Genomic DNA, 22100 nt, shown 5'->3' on the forward strand with positions numbered 1-22100 from the left:
GTTGAGCATTCCATTTTGATTATGTTGATGAGCATTCCATTTTGATTATGTGGAGCTTTCCATTTTGATTATGTTGATGAGCATTCCATTTTGATTATGTTGAGCAATCCATCCCAATGGATCAATTGATTGTGTGTTTGTGATGCTAAATGCTAACCAGAGGATTTTGTGTGTTTGATGGTAAATGTTAAAAGTTGCTTCTTTCATAACTCATTACGATGATTGGACTACAGAATGTTTTCTTTTAGTCCATGCTATGACCTCTTCCTTGTGGTGCTACAGAGGAGAGGAGGAAGCTAATCTGAATCCTTTATACTTCTCTTCTGTCCGGTCTGTGTCGCTAGTTAAGGAACTGTGAATACTGGTAAGACACTTTTATCTCTATACTGTATAAGATTCTGACTATGTTAGCTTGGCAGTAACAATATACCTTTTAATTGAATAGAACCAGTCCAACCTTTAGCTGCTATGATGTATATCAAGCTAGTGTGTTGTACTGAGTGGAAAATGTCAACTGGCAAAGAAAGGTTGTTAGTCACTACTGTTTCTTCACTATTGTCTTTAAAAAGCACTTTCTTTGTTATTATTTTGTTGTCTTTGTTGCTTTAATTTGATAAATGGATTATTCTGTGAGAGACAATGAGAATGCCATCACGGAGCTACGTGTTCATTCCTCTGGGTACCACTTATTGTGACTGTGCTCTTGCTACAACCAGTCTCTGGATTAAAATAAACCTAGCAGCAGTGACATGGCACTTTCCCCGACTGTTAAAGGTCATTTATGTTTGAGCTGACATCCACAATGTTAACTGGGAATGCAATCTCTGCGAACGTCAGGGAAACTGCTTGTCAAGTGTAGTGCGACGTGTGTGCATTGTGATTTGAGCCTGTGTCTGTTGCTCCCATTAACCATTGTTGTTGCTGTTGTTTACAACCCAGCCCTCTATAATGCATGGATTCCAATCATGTTGTACCATCTCACAAAATACAGCATGTACCATGTATGTACGCTGCTATTTCTGTTTTCTTCATGACAGGGAGGGTGGTCAGATTCAACTCCTGGTATCATTGATACAAATGCTGTGATGAAATTTTGTGTAAAACAATGAATTTCAAGATGACCTGCTCAGTATGTTTAGCTAGCTAGCCAGACGGTTTAAGTGGAATTATAAAAAAAATAGAATTAACTGCCAATATGCAAACATTCCATTCAAATAATGCAGGCAATCCACAGCCATACACGGGCTGAAACAGTTGACAACAGGACTTAGACAAGTTGTAAAAGCAACTTACTGATATTGTATCATATTATACCAACAAAACAAAAACTGATACATTTATTGTCTGTTTACATATATTTTAGAGGCAATTTTTTTGCAGACAATTGGAATAAAACCTGTGCAAACTGTATTTATGGAGAATGATCACGGTCTGGAGCCCCTGCTGGCAATGTGTCTGGAAGCCTGTCAAGGGATTCCAAACACAGCTGAGTGGTATGGGGCTTCCTCCTCAGAACAATGGGTCTTCACATCTCTGCCAGCCTACAGGCAGACTGCTTGCCAGGTCCTGCTGCCTGCCAGGCTGCCCGTAGCTGCCACATCCATCATCCTGAAGATGGCTTTAATAACTAGCCCCTGGCACCAACCACCAGACACACAAGCCCAGTCTGGACAGACTGGTAAACCCCTTCCCTCCTCATAGCCTCCTCTTCAAACATCCAGCTCCTGGCCACCAACCACGAGACACTAGCCTGGACCAGACTAGACCAGTAACCACCTCGTCAAACATCCAGCTCCTGGCACATACACCAGCCCAGCCTGGACCAGACCAGACCGGTAACCCCCTCCTCAAATATCCAGCTCCTGGCACCAACACCAGCCCAGCCTGGACCAGACCAGACCAGTAACCTCCTCCTCCTGGCACCAACACCAGCCCAGTCTGGACCAGACCAGACTGGTAACCTCCTCCTCAAACATCCAGCTCCTGGCACCAACCACGAGACACTAGCCTGGACCAGACCAGACCAGTAACCACCTCGTCAAACATCCAGCTCCTGGCACATACACCAGCCCAGCCTGGACCAGACCAGACCGGTAACCTCCTCCTCAAATATCCAGCTCCTGGCACCAACACCAGCCCAGCCTGGACCAGACCAGACCGGTAACCTCCTCCTCCTGGCACCAACACCAGCCCAGCCTGGACCAGACCAGACCTGTAACCTCCTGCTCCTGGCACCAACACCAGCCCAGTCTGGACCAGACCAGACTGGTAACCTCCTCCTCCTGGCACCAACACCAGCCCAGCTTGGATGGTCCGGTATCCCCCTCCTTATAACCCCCTGCCCAACATGAATCGGAAAAGACCATCGCTTCACATTTATAACCATTTAAAATGTATAACAGGCACCGACTAGGACTCAAAACAAGGTCCAGCGATAGTCAACAGGCCCTGAACAGGACTCAAACCAAGGTCCAGCGACTGTCAACAGGCCCCGAACAGGACTCAAACCAAGGTCCAGCGACAGTAAACAGGTCCCCGAACAGGACTCAAACCAAGTTCCAGCGACTGTCAACAGGCCCTGACTAGGACTCTGACCAAGGTCTAGTGACAGTCAACAGGCCCGAACAGGACTCTAACCAAAGTCCAGTGACTATCAACAGGCTGGCCTTTCTAGGGAGTTTTTCCTAGCCACCGTGCTTCTACCGTGCTTCTACACCTGCATTGCTTGCTGTTTGGGGTTTTAGCCTGGGTTTCTGTACAGCATAAATACATTTGATTTGATTAGCATGAGGTTGTAACTAACAAGAACATTTCCCAGGACATAGACATATCTGATATTGGCAGAAATCTTAAATTAATCTTAAATTATTGGGGAGGCAGGGTAGCCTAGTGGTTAGAGCGTTGGGCTTGTAACCAGAAGGATTGCGAGTTCAAACCCCCGAGCTGACAAGGTACAAATCTGTCGTTCTGCCCCTGAACAGGCAGGTAACCCACTGTTCCCAGGCCGTCATTGAAAATAAGAATTTGTTCTTAACTGACTTTCCTGGTTAAATAAAGGTAAAAAAAAAAAATTAAAAATCCAACTGCACTGTCCAACTGCACTGTACAGTAGCTATTACAGTGAAATAATACCATGCTATTGTTTTTTTAACATTAACAATTATTAATAAACAAATTAAGCACATTTGGGCAGTCTTGATACAACATTGTTAACAGAAATTAAATGGTTCATTGGATCAGTCTAAAACTTTGCACATACACTGAATCCATCTAGTGTCCAACATCTAAATTGCACCTGGGCTGGAATAATATGGGTGGCAGTTAGCCTAGTGGTTAGAGCGTTGGACTGGTAACGAAAAGGTTGCAAGATCAAATCCCCAAGCTGACAAGGTAAAAATCTGTCATTCTGCCCCTGAACAAGGCAGTTAACCCACTGTTCCTAGGCTGTCATTGAAAACAATAAATAGTTCTTAAATGACTTGATAAATAAAGGTCAATTTAAAAAATAAGTAATATATTATGGCATTTCAAAGATGATGGTACAAAAGAACAGTTGTTTTTTTCTTTGTATTATCCATTACTAGATCTATTGTGTTATATTCTACTATATTCCTTTACTAGATCTATTGTGTTATATTCTACTATATTCCTTTACAAGATCTATTCCTTTTTGCATTTCCATAAACTTCAAAGTGTTTCCTTTCAAATGGTACCAATAATATGCATATCCTTGCTTCAGGGCCTGAGCAGTTAGATTTGGGTAATTTTAGGAGAAAATTGAAAATGAAGAGGATTAACATTCACAGAGCTCCACCTCCTCTGGCTTAGACAACCCCCCACCACAGGCACAACCAGACATTGATTGATTGGAGACAGCTTGTGTCAATTACAGAACATTTCCTAGAATTCCTGACCTGCAGCAAAACTGGTGGACAGTGCTGGAAATACTGGTAAAAGCGCCTGAAAAACTCCTGGCCCTAACTATAATCCAATCAAGTACAGGCTTAACTGAGTGAACAACAGAGACAGAATCCAATATGGGGAATTTTATGAAATAGTTTGGGGTATGGCCTCATCTCTGAGGATGGTGTGATGACAGGTAGTCCTTTGCTGGGCTGCTGGCTTGGTTGGACCATGATAGTTTGTTGTTGATGTGGACGCCAAGGAACTTGAAGCTCTCAACTTGCTCCACAACACCCCCATCGATGAGAATGGGGGTGTGCTCGGTTCTCCTTTTCCTGTAGTCCACAATCATCTCCTTAGTCTTGCGTGGTGAATGTGTTGTTACCTACCCCCACCACCTGGGGGCAGTCTGTCAGGAAGTCTAGGATCCAGTTGCAGAGGGAGGTGTTTAGTCCAAGGGTCCTTAGCTTAGTGATGAGCTTTGAGGGTACTATGGTGTTTAACGCTGAGCTGTAGTCAATGAATAGCATTCTCATATAGGTGTTCGTTCCTTTTGTGCAGGTGGGAAAGGGCAGTGTGGAGTGCAATAGAGATTGCATCATCTGTGGATCTGTTGGTGTGGTATGCAAATTGCAGTGTGTCTAGGGTTTCTGGGATAATGGTGTTGATGTTAGCCATGACCAGCCTTTTAAAGCATTTCATGGCTACAGATGTGAGTGCAATGGGTCGGTAGTCATTTAGGCAGGTTACCTTAGTGTTCTTGTGCACAGGGACTATGGTGGTCTGCTTGAAACATATTGGTATTACAGACTCAGACAGGGAGAGGTTGAAAATGTCAGTGAAGACACTGCTCGGAGTACACGTCCTGGTAATCCGTCTGGACCTGCGGCCTTGTGAATGTTGACCTGTTTAAACGTCTTACTCACATCGGCTGCGGAGAGCTTGATCACACAGTCATCCGGAATAGTTGGTGCTCTCATGCATGTTTCAGTGTTACTTGCCTCGAAGCAAGCATAGAAGTAATTTAACTCATCTGGTAGGCTCGTGTCACTGGGCAGCTCTCAACTGTGCTTCTCTTTGTAGTCTGTAATAGTTTTAAACCCTTGCCACATGCGACGAGCCCTGCCACGTTCGATGATACGTTAGTATTCAATCCCACTATGATGACACGTTAGTATTCAATCCCACTATGATGACACGTTAGTATTCAATCCCACTATGATGACACGTTAGTATTCAATCCCACTATGATGACACGTTTGTATTCAATCCCACTATGATGACACGTTAGTATTCAATCCCACTATGATGACACGTTAGTATTCAATCCCACTATGATGACACGTTAGTATTCAATCCCACTATGATGACACGTTTGTATTCAATCCCACTATGATGACACGTTAGTATTCAATCCCACTATGATGACACGTTAGTATTCAATCCCACTATGATGGCACGTTAGTATTCAATCCCACTATGATGACACGTTAGTATTCAATCCCACTATGATGACACGTTTGTGTTCAATCCCACTAGAACAGGAAACAGAGGGAATTATGTTCTGCTTAAGGATGAGGTTAAACCAGCAATCAGAACATCCTTCCTGATTGTAAAGATGAGGTTAACGAGCATTCAGAACAGCCTTCCTGATTGTAAAGATGAGGTTAACGAGCAATCAGAACATCCTTCCTGATTGTAAAGATGAGGTTAACGAGCATTTAGAACATCCTTCCTGATTGTAAAGATGAGGTTAACGAGCATTCAGAACATCCTTCCTGATTGTAAAGATGAGGTTAAACCAGCAATCAGAACATCCTTCCTGATTGTAAAGATGAGGTTAACGAGCATTTAGAACATCCTTCCTGATTGTAAAGATGAGGTTAACGAGCATTTAGAACATCCTTCCTGATTGTAAAGATGAGGTTAACGAGCATTCAGAACATCCTTCCTGATTGTAAAGATGAGGTTAACGAGCATTCAGAACATCCTTCCTGATTGTAAAGATGAGGTTAACGAGCATTCAGAACATCCTTCCTGATTGTAAAGATGAGGTTAAACCAGCAATCAGAACATCCTTCCTGATTGTAAAGATGAGGTTAACGAGCATTTAGAACATCCTTCCTGATTGTAAAGATGAGGTTAACGAGCATTTAGAACATCCTTCCTGATTGTAAAGATGAGGTTAACGAGCAATCAGAACATCCTTCCTGATTGTAAAGATGAGGTTAACGAGCATTTAGAACATCCTTCCTGATTGTAAAGATGAGGTTAACGAGCATTCAGAACATCCTTCCTGATTGTAAAGATGAGGTTAAACCAGCAATCAGAACATCCTTCCTGATTGTAAAGATGAGGTTAACGAGCATTTAGAACATCCTTCCTGATTGTAAAGATGAGGTTAACGAGCATTTAGAACATCCTTCCTGATTGTAAAGATGAGGTTAACGAGCATTCAGAACATCCTTCCTGATTGTAAAGATGAGGTTAACGAGCATTTAGAACATCCTTCCTGATTGTAAAGATGAGGTTAACGAGCATTCAGAACATCCTTCCTGATTGTAAAGATGAGGTTAACGAGCATTCAGAACATCCTTCCTGATTGTAAAGATGAGGTTAAACCAGCAATCAGAACATCCTTCCTGATTGTAAAGATGAGGTTAACGAGCATTCAGAACAGCCTTCCTGATTGTAAAGATGAGGTTAACGAGCATTCAGAACAGCCTTCCTGATTGTAAAGATGAGGTTAACGAGCATTCAGAACAGCCTTCCTGATTGTAAAGATGAGGTTAACGAGCATTCAGAACATCCTTCCTGATTGTAAAGATGAGGTTAACGAGCATTCAGAACATCCTTCCTGATTGTAAAGATGAGGTTAACGAGCATTCAGAACAGCCTTCCTGATTGTAAAGATGAGGTTAACGAGCATTCAGAACAGCCTTCCTGATTGTAAAGATGAGGTTAACGAGCATTCAGAACAGCCTTCCTGATTGTAAAGATGAGGTTAACGAGCATTTAGAACATCCTTCCTGATTGTAAAGATGAGGTTAACGAGCATTCAGAACAGCCTTCCTGATTGAACTTTGTAAATGACATCATATGACAAATGGATTATGGTATCTATCTGAAAATGTCCCAGTACTGTTTAAATATAACTGCTGTTATATAATGTAAGGTCAATGTAAGCAGGAAAAACAGAACTAGACAATAATTTGTGCCAGGTGTGATATCCCTCCTAAATAGCTCAGGTGAATGTCCCCATTGACCCCGTAAGGCCAGCAGGCCAGTCTTTTCTTATGTAAAAAAACTGTTATGAAAGTTAACTGTTATGAAAGTTGTATTGTCAATCTTGTTTTGTATTTAAATGCCACTTTAAATGTGTACATGACACTGAAACAAAATGTCACCATGGGGACAATAAAGTCAGTCAGGAAGTAAGTAACTGTAAATTTCGGTGTTCCTCAAGGTTCCATTTAGGAGCACTAGTGTTTCCACTATACATTTTACCTCTTGGGGATGTCATTCGAAAACTGTTACTGTAATTTAATTATACCAATGTGTTTTCATTAATTGAATTCCCTTAATCTATTTTCTGAGAATTTGTAAGATTCTTGTTTGCATAAAATAGACGGAGACCAGTCTTATCAATAATAGGTAACAGAATTTATTCTCGGAGCGCGCTGCCACGTTACCACGAGCAACTGTTTATTTACAATAACATGATGTAATTTCATTGCTCCTAAAATGAATCTCCTCCTCCAGACCGGGACAAAGGGAACTTTAAAAGTTCATTCTGATTTCATTCTGACCCCCCCAGCACATACACAGGACACACAACACAACTGAATTAACTTTTGACTCCTCACCATTATCGATCACCACTTACCTAACAGTTCTAATTAACAGAAAACCTAGTAATGCACTCACTGCCTTATCTAAAACACCCCAGAGCTCAGTTTCGTCGGTTCAACCATAGGTTAACTACCTTATCTGTTTACTTAATCCACAACCCATTCCTTTCTTCCTAGTTGGAATGGTGTTCATTAACTTTAATTACTCTTTGTCCGTGTCACAAAATCCCTTCTTATGAACTCATATTGTTAATCAGATATAATAAAACAGACTATACGTTTACTTAGTTACAGTTCCATTTAAAATGATTTGTTCAGTCATTTAATCATAATTTTCCTAACAAAAACTTGCCCCCAAAATTGCCCTCCCTAGAAGCCTGTGTTTCATACATAAGGAAGTGGATGGCTGCAAACTTTCTACTTTTAAACTTGGACAAAACAGGGATGCTTGTTTTAGGTCCCAAGAAACAAAGAGGTCTTCTGTTGAATCTGACAATTAATCTTGATGGTTGTACAGTCATCTCAAATAAAACTGAAGGACCACGGCGTTACTCTGGACCCTAATCTCTCTTTTGACGAACATATCAAGACTTTTTCAAGGACAGCTTTTTTCCATCTACGTAACATTGCAAAAATCAGAAACTTTCTGTCCAAAAATGATGCTGAAAAATGTATCCATGCTTTTGTTACTTCTAGGTTAGACTACTGCAATGCTGTACTTTCCGGCTTCCCGGATAAAGCACTAAATAAACTTCAGTTAGTGCTAAATACAGCTGCTAGAATCCTGACTTGAACCCAAAAATGTGATCATATTACTCCAGTGATCATAATACTCCCTACACTGGCTTCCTGTCAATGCAAGGGCTGATTTCAAGGTTTTACTGCTAACCTACAAAGCATTACATGGGCTTGCTCCTACCTATCTCTCTGATTTGGTCCTGCCGTACATACCTACACGTACGCTACGGTCACAAGACGCAGGCCTCCTAATTGTCCCTAGAATTTATGAGCAAACAGCTGGAGGCAAGGCTTTCTCCTATAGAGCTCCATTTTTATGGAATGGTCTGTCTACCCATGTGAGAGACGAAGACTCGGTCTCAACCTTTAAGTCTTTACTGAAGACTCATCTCTTCAGTGGGTCATATGATTGAGTGTAGTCTGGCCCAAGAGTGTGAAGGTGAACGGAAAGGCTCTGGAGTAACGAACCGCCCTTGCTGTCTCTGCCTGGCCGGTTCCCCTCTCTCCACTGGGATTCTCTGCCTCTAACCCTATTACAGGGGCTGAGTCACTGGCTTACGGGTGCTCTTTCAAGCCGTCCCTAGGAGGGGTGCATCACTTGAGTGGATTGAGTCACTGACGTGATCTTCCTGTCTGGGTTGGCACCCCCTCCCTTGGTTGTGCCGTGGCGGAGATCTTTGTGGGCTATAATCAGCCGTGTCTCAGGATGGCAATTTGGTGGTTGAAGATATCCCTCTAGTGGTGTGGGGGCTGTGCTTTGGCAAAGTGGGTGGGGTTATATCCTTCCTGTTTGGCCCTGTCCGGGGGTGTCCTCGGATGGGGCCACAGTGTCTCCTGACCCCTCCTGTCTCAGCCTCCAGTATTTATGCTGCAGTAGTTTATGTATGGGGGGCTAGGGTCAGTTTGTTATATCTGGAACACTTCTCCTGTCTTATCCGGTTTCCTGCGTGAATGTTAGTATGCTCACTCTTATTCTCTCTAATGCTATTTTTCTTTCTCTCTCGGAGGAGGACCTGAGCACTAGGACCATGCCTCAGGACTACCTGGCATGATGACTCCTTGCTGTCCCCAGTCCACCTGGCCGTGCTGCTGCTCCAGTTTCAACTGTTCTGCCGGTGATTATTATTATTTGACCATGCTGGTCATTTATGAACATGTGGCTCAGTCGGTAGAGCATGGCGCTTGCAACGCCAAGCGTCGTGGGTTTGATTCCCGCTGGGGCCACCCATATGTAAAAGTAGTGGCCCCAGCCGACTTGTAAGTCGCTTTGGACAAAAGCGTCTGCTAAATGGGATATATTACTATATATTACTATATTATATTGGCCATGTTCTGTTATAATCTCCACCCGGCACAGCCAGAAGAGAACTGGCCACCCCTCATAGCCTGGTTCCTCTCTAGGTTTCTTCCTAGGTTTTGGCCTTTCTAGGGAGGTTTTCCAAGCCACTCTGCTTCTACACCTGCATTGCTTCGTTGTTTGGGGTTTTAGGCTGGGTTTCTGTACAGCACTTTTTATTTTTATTTTACCTTACAAATTCTTATTTTCAATGACGGCCTAGGAACAGTAGGTTAACTGCCTGTTCAGGGGCAGAACGACAGATTTGTACCCTGTCAGCTCGGGGGTTTGAACTTGCAACCTTCCGGTTACTAGTCCAACACTCCAACCACTGCCGCCCCACTGCCGCCCCACTTTGAGATATCAGCTGATGTATGAAGGGCTAAATAAATACATTTGATTTGAAGTGTCACTCCACATTGACAACCTTGATAGCTTGCCAGGGTTCTGCTAGTTCTCCACTTTGAAGTAATATTGGATTTGAGAGAGTCAGGTCTCTTGTCACAGTAATCAACATTTAATCATTTCAGACAAGACTGAGGTTACTGCAGTATATGGTTTATATGGATTAACCGGTGACAACTCAGCCCCTGATCAACACCATGAGAAACCCTGTACTTGTCACTACTCTGGTCATTCTCCGGTGACAACTCAGCCCCTGATCAACACTATGAGAAACCCTGTACTTGTCACTACTCTGGTCATTCTCCGGTGACAACTCAGCCCCTGATCAACACCATGAGAAACCCTGTACTTGTCACTACTCTGGTCATTCTCCGGTGACAAATCAGCCCCTGATCAACACCATGAGAAACCCTGTACTTGTCACTACTCTGGTCATTCTCCGGTGACAAATCAGCCCCTGATCAACACCATGAGAAACCCTGTACTTGTCACTACTCTGGTCATTCTCCGGTGACAACTCAGCCCCTGATCAACACCATGAGAAACCCTGTACTTGTCACTACTCTGGTCATTCTCCGGTGACAACTCAGCCCCTGATCAACACCATGAGAAACCCTGTACTTGTCACTACTCTGGTCATTCTCCGGTGACAAATCAGCCCCTGATCAACACCATGAGAAACCCTGTACTTGTCACTACTCTGGTCATTCTCCGGTGACAAATCAGCCCCTGATCAACACCATGAGAAACCCTGTACTTGTCACTACTCTGGTCATTCTCCGGTGACAAATCAGCCCCTGATCAACACCATGAGAAACCCTGTACTTGTCACTACTCTGGTCATTCTCCGGTGACAAATCAGCCCCTGATCAACACCATGTGAAACCCTGTACTTGTCACTACTCTGGTCATTCTCCGGTAACAACACAGCCCCTGATCAACACCATGCGAAACCCTGTACTTGTCACTACTCTGGTCATTCTCCGGTGACAACTCAGCCCCTGATCAACACCATGAGAAACCCTGTACTTGTCACTACTCTGGTCATTCTCCGGTGACAACTCAGCCCCTGATCAACACCATGAGAAACCCTGTACTTGTCACTACTCTGGTCATTCTCCGGTGACAACTCAGCCCCTGATCAACACCATGAGAAACCCTGTACTTGTCACTACTCTGGTGGATTATGCCATGAACAACTAAACACATAATCTCTGGGAAATAATAACTACAGATGATGAATATTTGTCCAATGGTCAACAGTTAACCTCATAACCTTACTGCAGGCAAATTGTTGTGCAGAGCAATCGTGTTATGTACTGTATGATTGGCAAATCTCTGGGCAAATCTCTGGACCGCCGCTAGCCATAATGTTGGAGTTTAACCTCATTTATACCTGGCACTGACATGTGTCTTTTGTGCTGGCTTGTCCACATTCTGATCTTGCCCACATTTTTGGAAACATGTCTACACATGGCATAAAAATGTGTCTGTTATCTGTCCACTGTGTCTGCATTGTGACCAGTTTTTCTGGTCCCTCCCTGTATGCAAATTATTTGACAGCTATTCTTTCAAAAAAGAATACAGTATTTATTTATTTATTTCAAAACACATATTGATACCTCGAGTCAATGGTCCCACCTGTCAATGATTTTAGAAAGTGGGATAATGATGATGTGAATGGTTTCACTGTCCAGATCTGTCAACACTTGTAAGAAATCCTGACACAATTCTACCTCCAGAAGTAGTCAGGAAGATCTGCTAACAATCAGAACACAATGCATTGTTTAATCATCTGTGGGCACAATTAGAATGTGGACAAGATCAGGACAAAGGACACATAGTAGAACCAGGTATAAACGGGGTTCTAGTTTTTTAAAGAAAAACTAAATGATTAGGTGGAACAAACATGTAACCTTTGTAATATCTCAATAATAACTACAGATGCTTATTTCCCCTTCTTAAATACTTAACCTGGTAATCTCTCTGTGCCTGGTCAGACATGTTCCATCAATTTATGTCCGTTCTAGGAGCAGCACAGTCTCTGGGGCTTAGCCCAGCCCATCTAGTTTCTGAGAAAAGTATGTCTCTTGATGGAAAAAGTAAGTTATGTAGCAAAGAGAGAGAGATATCAGTCCATGGATCCTGGTTTCTGCTGTCAGGTGCCACCAACACACTAATGAAGATAGATGGAGGAATAGAGACGTTCTGCGCTGTGATATAAAGTGATATGGAAAGGATGTCTCTCCATGCTACATCGCTCTAAACGTCATCGACAGGAGGAGTAGGAAGGAGCCATATTCAACCACAGCCCAAAGAAAATTCACAAAGGACCAGCTGAAGCATGTTGGGCACTTGTGGTCCTTGGAGACAGATAGCTAATTTTACAGTCACATACTTACTGCTGTACACAGCTTTTCCAACTATGACAAAGACTAGGATATTAATCCTAACAAGTACAAAGTTAGGCTGATGAGTCCTGTTTAGCCTCAGTTGGCCAGTCCTCTCATGAGGAGTGTTTCCCTGGTTCCCTCAGTTGGCCAGTCCTCTCATGTTTTCCTGGTTCCCTCAGTTGGCCAGTCCTCTCATGTTTTCCTGGTTCCCTCAGTTGGCCAGTCCTCTCATGAGGAGTGTTTCCCTGGTTCCCTCAGTTGGCCAGTCCTCTCATGTTTTCCTGGTTCCCTCAGTTGGCCAGTCCTCTCATGTTTTCCTGGTTCCCTCAGTTGGCCAGTCCTCTCATGTTTTCCTGGTTCCCTCAGTTGGCCAGTCCTCTCATGTTTTCCTGGTTCCCTCAGTTGGCCAGTGTTTTCATGACGAGTGTTTTCCTGGTTCCCTCAAGATTAGGAGGACCGTGAGAGTACTCCCTGTCCTCCCTCAAGCCAGGTCGGCACCGAATTTTGCTCAGACAGTCTGGGTTTTACCACCATACAGATATATTGTTTTACCCTAATTCTGGCTAAAACTATTCAAAACCATCCGATAATGATTTTATGATTCTAATCAATTTCATACAAATATAAGGTTTCAGAGTGGAATTATTTCATCATTATCTTTCAACATTTAAATGACTTTAACATGAATCCATCAGATAGGTTCATGGTCATGGCTCTCAGTAATATGAAACCTGTCTCACCTCACATGATTTCTCATCTCAATAATATGAAACCTGTCTCACCTCACATGATTTCTCATCTCAATAATATGAAACCTGTCTCACCTCACATGATTTCTCATCTCAATAATATGAAACCTGTCTCACCTCACATGATTTCTCATCTCAGTAATATAACACCTGTCTCACCTCACAGCTGTCTCACCCCACACCTGTCCCACCTCACATGATTTCTCATCTCAGTAATATGAAACCTGTCTCACCTCACATGATTTCTCATCTCAGTAATATGAAACCTGTCTCACCTCACATGATTTCTCATCTCAGTAATATGAAACCTGTCTCACCTCACATGATTTCTCATCTCAGTAATATGAAACCTGTCTCACCTCACATGATTTCTCATCTCAGTAATATGAAACCTGTCTCACCTCACATGATTTCTCATCTCAGTAATATGACACCTGTCTCACCTCACATGATTTCTCATCTCAGTAATATGACACCTGTCTCACCTCACATGATTTCTCATCTCAGTAATATAACACCTGTCTCACCTCACAGCTGTCTCACCCCACACCTGTCCCACCTCAGATGATTTCTCATCTCAGTAATTTGACACCTCTCTCACATCACACGTCTCACCTCACATGACTTCTCATCTCAGTAATATGACACCTGTCTCACCTCAGAGGATTTTGTACTTCTACCTGTAATGCAGGTAGCCGTAGCCGCAGACCTTCTCTCTTTGTAGTGGGGTCTGGTAAATATTATAATAAGGATGAATTCAGGATGATGAAATGGGAAGGCAGGACTGGCTGTGTGTCTCTGCCATAAAGACAGTCTTAGCTCTCTGCTTGTGCCAGCAGGGTGTTACAGTGGCCCTGATAAGGCACTCTGGTGAACTGGAGATTGGCACAGGGACCAGCATAGAGGATGTTGCATAGTGTGTGGTTAACATGATGATCTTACAGTAGAACACATCTACACACTGTCATGTAGAGAAATGGGGAGTACCATGGTATTAATATAGAGGACAGAGTTGTCTCCTCTGTCAGGATCTCCTAGTACCATGGTATTAATATAGAGGACAGAGTTGTCTGTCAGGATCTACCAGTACCATGGTATTAATATAGAGGACAGAGTTGTCTCCTCTGTCAGGATCTCCTAGTACCATGGTATTAATATAGAGGACAGAGTTGTCTGTCAGGGTCTCCTAGTACCATGGTATTAATATAGAGGACAGAGTTGTCTCCTCTGTCAGGATCTCCAGTACCATGGTATTAATATAGAGGACAGAGTTGTCTGTCAGGATCTACCAGTACCATGGTATTAATATAGAGGACAGAGTTGTCTGTCAGGATCTCCTAGTACCATGGTATTAATATAGAGGACAGAGTTATCTCCTCTGTCAGGATCTACCAGTACCATGGTATTAATATAGAGGACAGAGTTGTCTGTCAGGATCTCCTAGTACCATGGTATTAATATAGAGGACAGAGTTGTCTGTCAGGATCACCTAGTACCATGGTATTAATATAGAGGACAGAGTTGTCTGTCAGGGTCTCCTAGTACCATGGTATTAATATAGAGGACAGAGTTGTCTGTCAGGATCTCCTAGTACCATGGTATTAATATAGAGGACAGAGTTGTCTCCTCTGTCAGGATCTACCAGTACCATGGTATTAATATAGAGGACAGAGTTGTCTCCTCTGTCAGGATCTACCAGTACCATGGTATTAATATAGAGGACAGAGTTGTCTGTCAGGATCTCCTAGTACCATGGTATTAATATAGAGGACAGAGTTGTCTCCTCTGTCAGGATCTACCAGTACCATGGTATTAATATAGAGGACAGAGTTGTCTCCTCTGTCAGGATCACCTAGTACCATGGTATTAATATAGAGGACAGAGTTGTCTGTCAGGATCTACCAGTACCATGGTATTAATATAGAGGACAGAGTTGTCTCCTCTGTCAGGATCTCCTAGTACCATGGTATTAATATAGAGGACAGAGTTGTCTCCTCTGTCAGGATCTCCTAGTACCATGGTATTAATATAGAGGACAGAGTTGTCTCCTCTGTCAGGATCTACCAGTACCATGGTATTAATATAGAGGACAGAGTTGTCTCCTCTGTCAGGATCTCCTAGTACCATGGTATTAATATAGAGGACAGAGTTGTCTGTCAGGATCTCCTAGTACCATGGTATTAATATAGAGGACAGAGTTGTCTCCTCTGTCAGGATCTCCAGTACCATGGTATTAATATAGAGGACAGAGTTGTCTGTCAGGATCTCCTAGTACCATGGTATTAATATAGAGGACAGAGTTGTCTGTCAGGATCACCTAGTACCATGGTATTAATATAGAGGACAGAGTTGTCTGTCAGGATCTCCTAGTACCATGGTATTAATATAGAGGACAGAGTTGTCTGTCAGGATCACCTAGTACCATGGTATTAATATAGAGGACAGAGTTGTCTGTCAGGATCACCTAGTACCATGGTATTAATATAGAGGACAGAGTTGTCTCCTCTGTCAGGATCTCCTAGTACCATGGTATTAATATAGAGGACAGAGTTGTCTGTCAGGATCTACCAGTACCATGGTATTAATATAGAGGACAGAGTTGTCTGTCAGGATCTACCAGTACCATGGTATTAATATAGAGGACAGAGTTGTCTCCTCTGTCAGGATCTCCTAGTACCATGGTATTAATATAGAGGACAGAGTTGTCTGTCAGGGTCTCCTAGTACCATGGTATTAATATAGAGGACAGAGTTGTCTCCTCTGTCAGGATCTCCTAGTACCATGGTATTAATATAGAGGACAGAGTTGTCTGTCAGGGTCTCCTAGTACCATGGTATTAATATAGAGGACAGAGTGGTCTGTCAGGATCACCTAGTACCATGGTATTAATATAGAGGACAGAGTTGTCTGTCAGGATCTCCTAGTACCATGGTATTAATATAGAGGACAGAGTTGTCTGTCAGGATCTCCTAGTACCATGGTATTAATATAGAGGACAGAGTTGTCTCCTCTGTCAGGATCACCTAGTACCATGGTATTAATATAGAGGACAGAGTTGTCTGTCAGGATCTCCTAGTACCATGGTATTAATATAGAGGACAGAGTTGTCTCCTCTGTCAGGATCTACCAGTACCATGGTATTAATATAGAGGACAGAGTTGTCTGTCAGGATCTCCTAGTACCATGGTATTAATATAGAGGACAGAGTTGTCTGTCAGGATCTACCAGTACCATGGTATTAATATAGAGGACAGAGTTGTCTCTTCTGTCAGGATCTCCTAGTACCATGGTATTAAAATAGAGGACAGAGTTGTCTGTCAGGATCTACCAGTACCATGGTATTAATATAGAGGACAGAGTTGTCTCCTCTGTCAGGATCTACCAGTACCATGGTATTAATATAGAGGACAGAGTTGTCTGTCAGGATCTCCTAGTACCATGGTATTAATATAGAGGACAGAGTTGTCTCCTCTGTCAGGATCTACCAGTACCATGGTATTAATATAGAGGACAGAGTTGTCTGTCAGGATCTCCTAGTACCATGGTATTAATATAGAGGACAGAGTTGTCTGTCAGGATCTCCTAGTACCATGGTATTAATATAGAGGACAGAGTTGTCTGTCAGGATCTCCTAGTACCATGGTATTAATATAGAGGACAGAGTTGTCTGTCAGGATCTCCTAGTACCATGGTATTAATATAGAGGACAGAGTTGTCTGTCAGGATCACCTAGTACCATGGTATTAATATAGAGGACAGAGTTGTCTCCTCTGTCAGGATCTCCTAGTACCATGGTATTAATATAGAGGACAGAGTTGTCTGTCAGGATCTCCTAGTACCATGGTATTAATATAGAGGACAGAGTTGTCTGTCAGGATCTCCTAGTACCATGGTATTAATATAGAGGACAGAGTTGTCTCCTCTGTCAGGATCTCCTAGTACCATGGTATTAATATAGAGGACAGAGTTGTCTGTCAGGATCTCCTAGTACCATGGTATTAATATAGAGGACAGAGTTGTCTGTCAGGATCACCTAGTACCATGGTATTAATATAGAGGACAGAGTTGTCTGTCAGGATCACCTAGTACCATGGTATTAATATAGAGGACAGAGTTGTCTCCTCTGTCAGGATCTCCTAGTACCATGGTATTAATATAGAGGACAGAGTTGTCTGTCAGGATCTACCAGTACCATGGTATTAATATAGAGGACAGAGTTGTCTGTCAGGATCTACCAGTACCATGGTATTAATATAGAGGACAGAGTTGTCTCCTCTGTCAGGATCTCCTAGTACCATGGTATTAATATAGAGGACAGAGTTGTCTGTCAGGATCTCCTAGTACCATGGTATTAATATAGAGGACAGAGTTGTCTGTCAGGATCTCCTAGTACCATGGTATTAATATAGAGGACAGAGTTGTCTGTCAGGATCACCTAGTACCATGGTATTAATATAGAGGACAGAGTTGTCTCCTCTGTCAGGATCTCCTAGTACCATGGTATTAATATAGAGGACAGAGTTGTCTGTCAGGATCACCTAGTACCATGGTATTAATATAGAGGACAGAGTTGTCTCCTCTGTCAGGATCTCCTAGTACCATGGTATTAATATAGAGGACAGAGTTGTCTCCTCTGTCAGGATCACCTAGTACCATGGTATTAATATAGAGGACAGAGTTGTCTCCTCTGGCAGGATCTCCTAGTACCATGGTATTAATATAGAGGACAGAGTTGTCTGTCAGGATCACCTAGTACCATGGTATTAATATAGAGGACAGAGTTGTCTCCTCTGTCAGGATCACCTAGTACCATGGTATTAATATAGAGGACAGAGTTGTCTCCTCTGTCAGGATCTACCAGTACCATGGTATTAATATAGAGGACAGAGTTGTCTGTCAGGGTCTCCTAGTACCATGGTATTAATATAGAGGACAGAGTTGTCTGTCAGGATCTCCTAGTACCATGGTATTAATATAGAGGACAGAGTTGTCTGTCAGGATCTCCTAGTACCATGGTATTAATATAGAGGACAGAGTTGTCTCCTCTGTCAGGATCTACAAGTACCATGGTATTAATATAGAGGACAGAGTTGTCTCCTCTGTCAGGATCTACCAGTACCATGGTATTAATATAGAGGACAGAGTTGTCTCCTCTGTCAGGATCTACCTGTACTATGGTATTAATATAGAGGACAGAGTTGTCTCCTCTGTCAGGATCTACCTGTACTATGGTATTAATATAGAGGACAGAGTTGTCTCCTCTGTCAGGATCTACCTGTACTATGGTATTAATATAGAGGACAGAGTTGTCTCCTCTGTCAGGATCTCCTAGTACCATGGTATTAATATAGAGGACAGAGTTGTCTGTCAGGATCTCCTAGTACCATGGTATTAATATAGAGGACAGAGTTGTCTCCTCTGTCAGGATCTACCAGTGCCATGGTATTAATATAGAGGACAGAGTTGTTTGTCAGGATCTCCTAGTACCATGGTATTAATATAGAGGACAGAGTTGTCTCCTCTGTCAGGATCTACCAGTACCATGGTATTAATATAGAGGACAGAGTTGTCTCCTCTGTCAGGATCTCCTAGTACCATGGTATTAATATAGAGGACAGAGTTGTCTGTCAGGATCTACCAGTACCATGGTATTAATATAGAGGACAGAGTTGTCTCCTCTGTCAGGATCTCCCAGTACCATGGTATTAATATAGAGGACAGAGTTGTCTCCTCTGTCAGGATCTACCAGTACCATGGTATTAAAATAGAGGACAGAGTTGTCTCCTCTGTCAGGATCTACCAGTACCATGGTATCAATATAGAGGACAGAGTTGTCTCCTCTGTCAGGATCTCCCAGTACCATGGTATTAATATAGAGGACAGAGTTGTCTCCTCTGTCAGGATCTACCAGTACCATGGTATCAATATAGAGGACAGAGTTGTCTGTCAGGATCTCCTAGTACCATGGTATCAATATAGAGGACAGAGTTGTCTCCTCTGTCAGGATCTACCAGTACCATGGTATTAATATAGAGGACAGAGTTGTTTCCTCTGTCAGGATCTACCAGTACCATGGTATTAATATAGAGGACAGAGTTGTCTGTCAGGATCTCCTAGTACCATGGTATTAATATAGAGGACAGAGTTGTCTCCTCTGTCAGGATCTACAAGTACCATGGTATTAATATAGAGGACAGAGTTGTCTCCTCTGTCAGGATCTACCAGTACCATGGTATTAATATAGAGGACAGAGTTGTCTCCTCTGTCAGGATCTACCTGTACTATGGTATTAATATAGAGGACAGAGTTGTCTCCTCTGTCAGGATCTACCTGTACTATGGTATTAATATAGAGGACAGAGTTGTCTCCTCTGTCAGGATCTACCTGTACTATGGTATTAATATAGAGGACAGAGTTGTCTCCTCTGTCAGGATCTCCTAGTACCATGGTATTAATATAGAGGACAGAGTTGTCTGTCAGGATCTCCTAGTACCATGGTATTAATATAGAGGACAGAGTTGTCTCCTCTGTCAGGATCTACCAGTGCCATGGTATTAATATAGAGGACAGAGTTGTTTGTCAGGATCTCCTAGTACCATGGTATTAATATAGAGGACAGAGTTGTCTCCTCTGTCAGGATCTACCAGTACCATGGTATTAATATAGAGGACAGAGTTGTCTCCTCTGTCAGGATCTCCTAGTACCATGGTATTAATATAGAGGACAGAGTTGTCTGTCAGGATCTACCAGTACCATGGTATTAATATAGAGGACAGAGTTGTCTCCTCTGTCAGGATCTCCCAGTACCATGGTATTAATATAGAGGACAGAGTTGTCTCCTCTGTCAGGATCTACCAGTACCATGGTATTAAAATAGAGGACAGAGTTGTCTCCTCTGTCAGGATCTACCAGTACCATGGTATCAATATAGAGGACAGAGTTGTCTCCTCTGTCAGGATCTCCCAGTACCATGGTATTAATATAGAGGACAGAGTTGTCTCCTCTGTCAGGATCTACCAGTACCATGGTATCAATATAGAGGACAGAGTTGTCTGTCAGGATCTCCTAGTACCATGGTATCAATATAGAGGACAGAGTTGTCTCCTCTGTCAGGATCTACCAGTACCATGGTATTAATATAGAGGACAGAGTTGTTTCCTCTGTCAGGATCTACCAGTACCATGGTATTAATATAGAGGACAGAGTTGTCTGTCAGGGTCTCCTAGTACCATGGTATTAATATAGAGGACAGAGTTGTCTGTCAGGATCTCCTAGTACCATGGTATTAATATAGAGGACAGAGTTGTCTCCTCTGTCAGGATCTCCTAGTACCATGGTATTAATATAGAGGACAGAGTTGTCTGTCAGGATCTCCTAGTACCATGGTATTAATATAGAGGACAGAGTTGTCTCCTCTGTCAGGATCTCCTAGTACCATGGTATAAATATAGAGGACAGAGTTGTCTCCTCTGTCAGGATCTACCAGTACCATGGTATTAATATAGAGGACAGAGTTGTCTGTCAGGATCTCCTAGTACCATGGTATTAATATAGAGGACAGAGTTGTCTCCTCTGTCAGGATCTACCAGTGCCATGGTATTAATATAGAGGACAGAGTTGTCTGTCAGGATCTCCTAGTACCATGGTATTAATATAGAGGACAGAGTTGTCTCCTCTTTCAGGATCTACCAGTACCATGGTATTAATATAGAGGACAGAGTTGTCTGTCAGGATCACCTAGTACCATGGTATTAATATAGAGGACAGAGTTGTCTCCTCTGTCAGGATCTCCTAGTACCATGGAATTAATATAGAGGACAGAGTTGTCTGTCAGGATCTACCAGTACCATGGTATTAATATAGAGGACAGAGTTGTCTCCTCTGTCAGGATCTACCAGTACCATGGTATTAATATAGAGGACAGAGTTGTCTGTCAGGGTCTCCTAGTACCATGGTATTAATATAGAGGACAGAGTTGTCTGTCAGGATCTCCTAGTACCATGGTATTAATATAGAGGACAGAGTTGTCTCCTCTGGCAGGATCTCCTAGTACCATGGTATTAATATAGAGGACAGAGTTGTCTGTCAGGATCTACCAGTACCATGGTATTAATATAGAGGACAGAGTTGTCTCCTCTGTCAGGATCTACCAGTACCATGGTATTAATATAGAGGACAGAGTTGTCTCCTCTGTCAGGATCTCCTAGTACCATGGTATTAATATAGAGGACAGAGTTGTCTCCTCTGTCAGGATCTACCAGTACCATGGTATTAATATAGAGGACAGAGTTGTCTGTCAGGGTCTCCTAGTACCATGGTATTAATATAGAGGACAGAGTTGTCTGTCAGGGTCTCCTAGTACCATGGTATTAATATAGAGGACAGAGTTGTCTGTCAGGATCTCCTAGTACCATGGTATTAATATAGAGGACAGAGTTGTCTGTCAGGATCACCTAGTACCATGGTATTAATATAGAGGACAGAGTTGTCTGTCAGGATCTCCTAGTACCATGGTATTAATATAGAGGACAGAGTTGTCTGTCAGGATCTCCTAGTACCATGGTATTAATATAGAGCACAGAGTTGTCTGTCAGGATCTCCTAGTACCATGGTATTAATATAGAGGACAGAGTTGTCTCCTCTGGCAGGATCTCCTAGTACCATGGTATTAATATAGAGGACAGAGTTGTCTGTCAGGATCTACCAGTACCATGGTATTAATATA

General features: G+C 42.7%; 1 long non-coding RNA gene across 1 annotated transcript in view; it reads left to right on the forward strand.

Moving 5' to 3' along the window:
• The first annotated feature begins 224 nt into the window (after window positions 1-224).
• The window catches only part of LOC135503797 (uncharacterized), a 30451-nt gene continuing 8575 nt past the window's right edge, over window positions 225-22100 (forward strand). The window contains exons 1-2 of the long non-coding RNA XR_010450007.1: window positions 225-364; window positions 9500-9607. This is a non-coding gene — a long non-coding RNA (uncharacterized LOC135503797). The remainder of the gene's footprint in view (window positions 365-9499; window positions 9608-22100) is intronic.

This window comes from Oncorhynchus masou, chromosome 18, assembly GCF_036934945.1.
Source record: "Oncorhynchus masou masou isolate Uvic2021 chromosome 18, UVic_Omas_1.1, whole genome shotgun sequence".
Classification (NCBI taxonomy): Eukaryota; Metazoa; Chordata; class Actinopteri; order Salmoniformes; family Salmonidae; genus Oncorhynchus; species Oncorhynchus masou.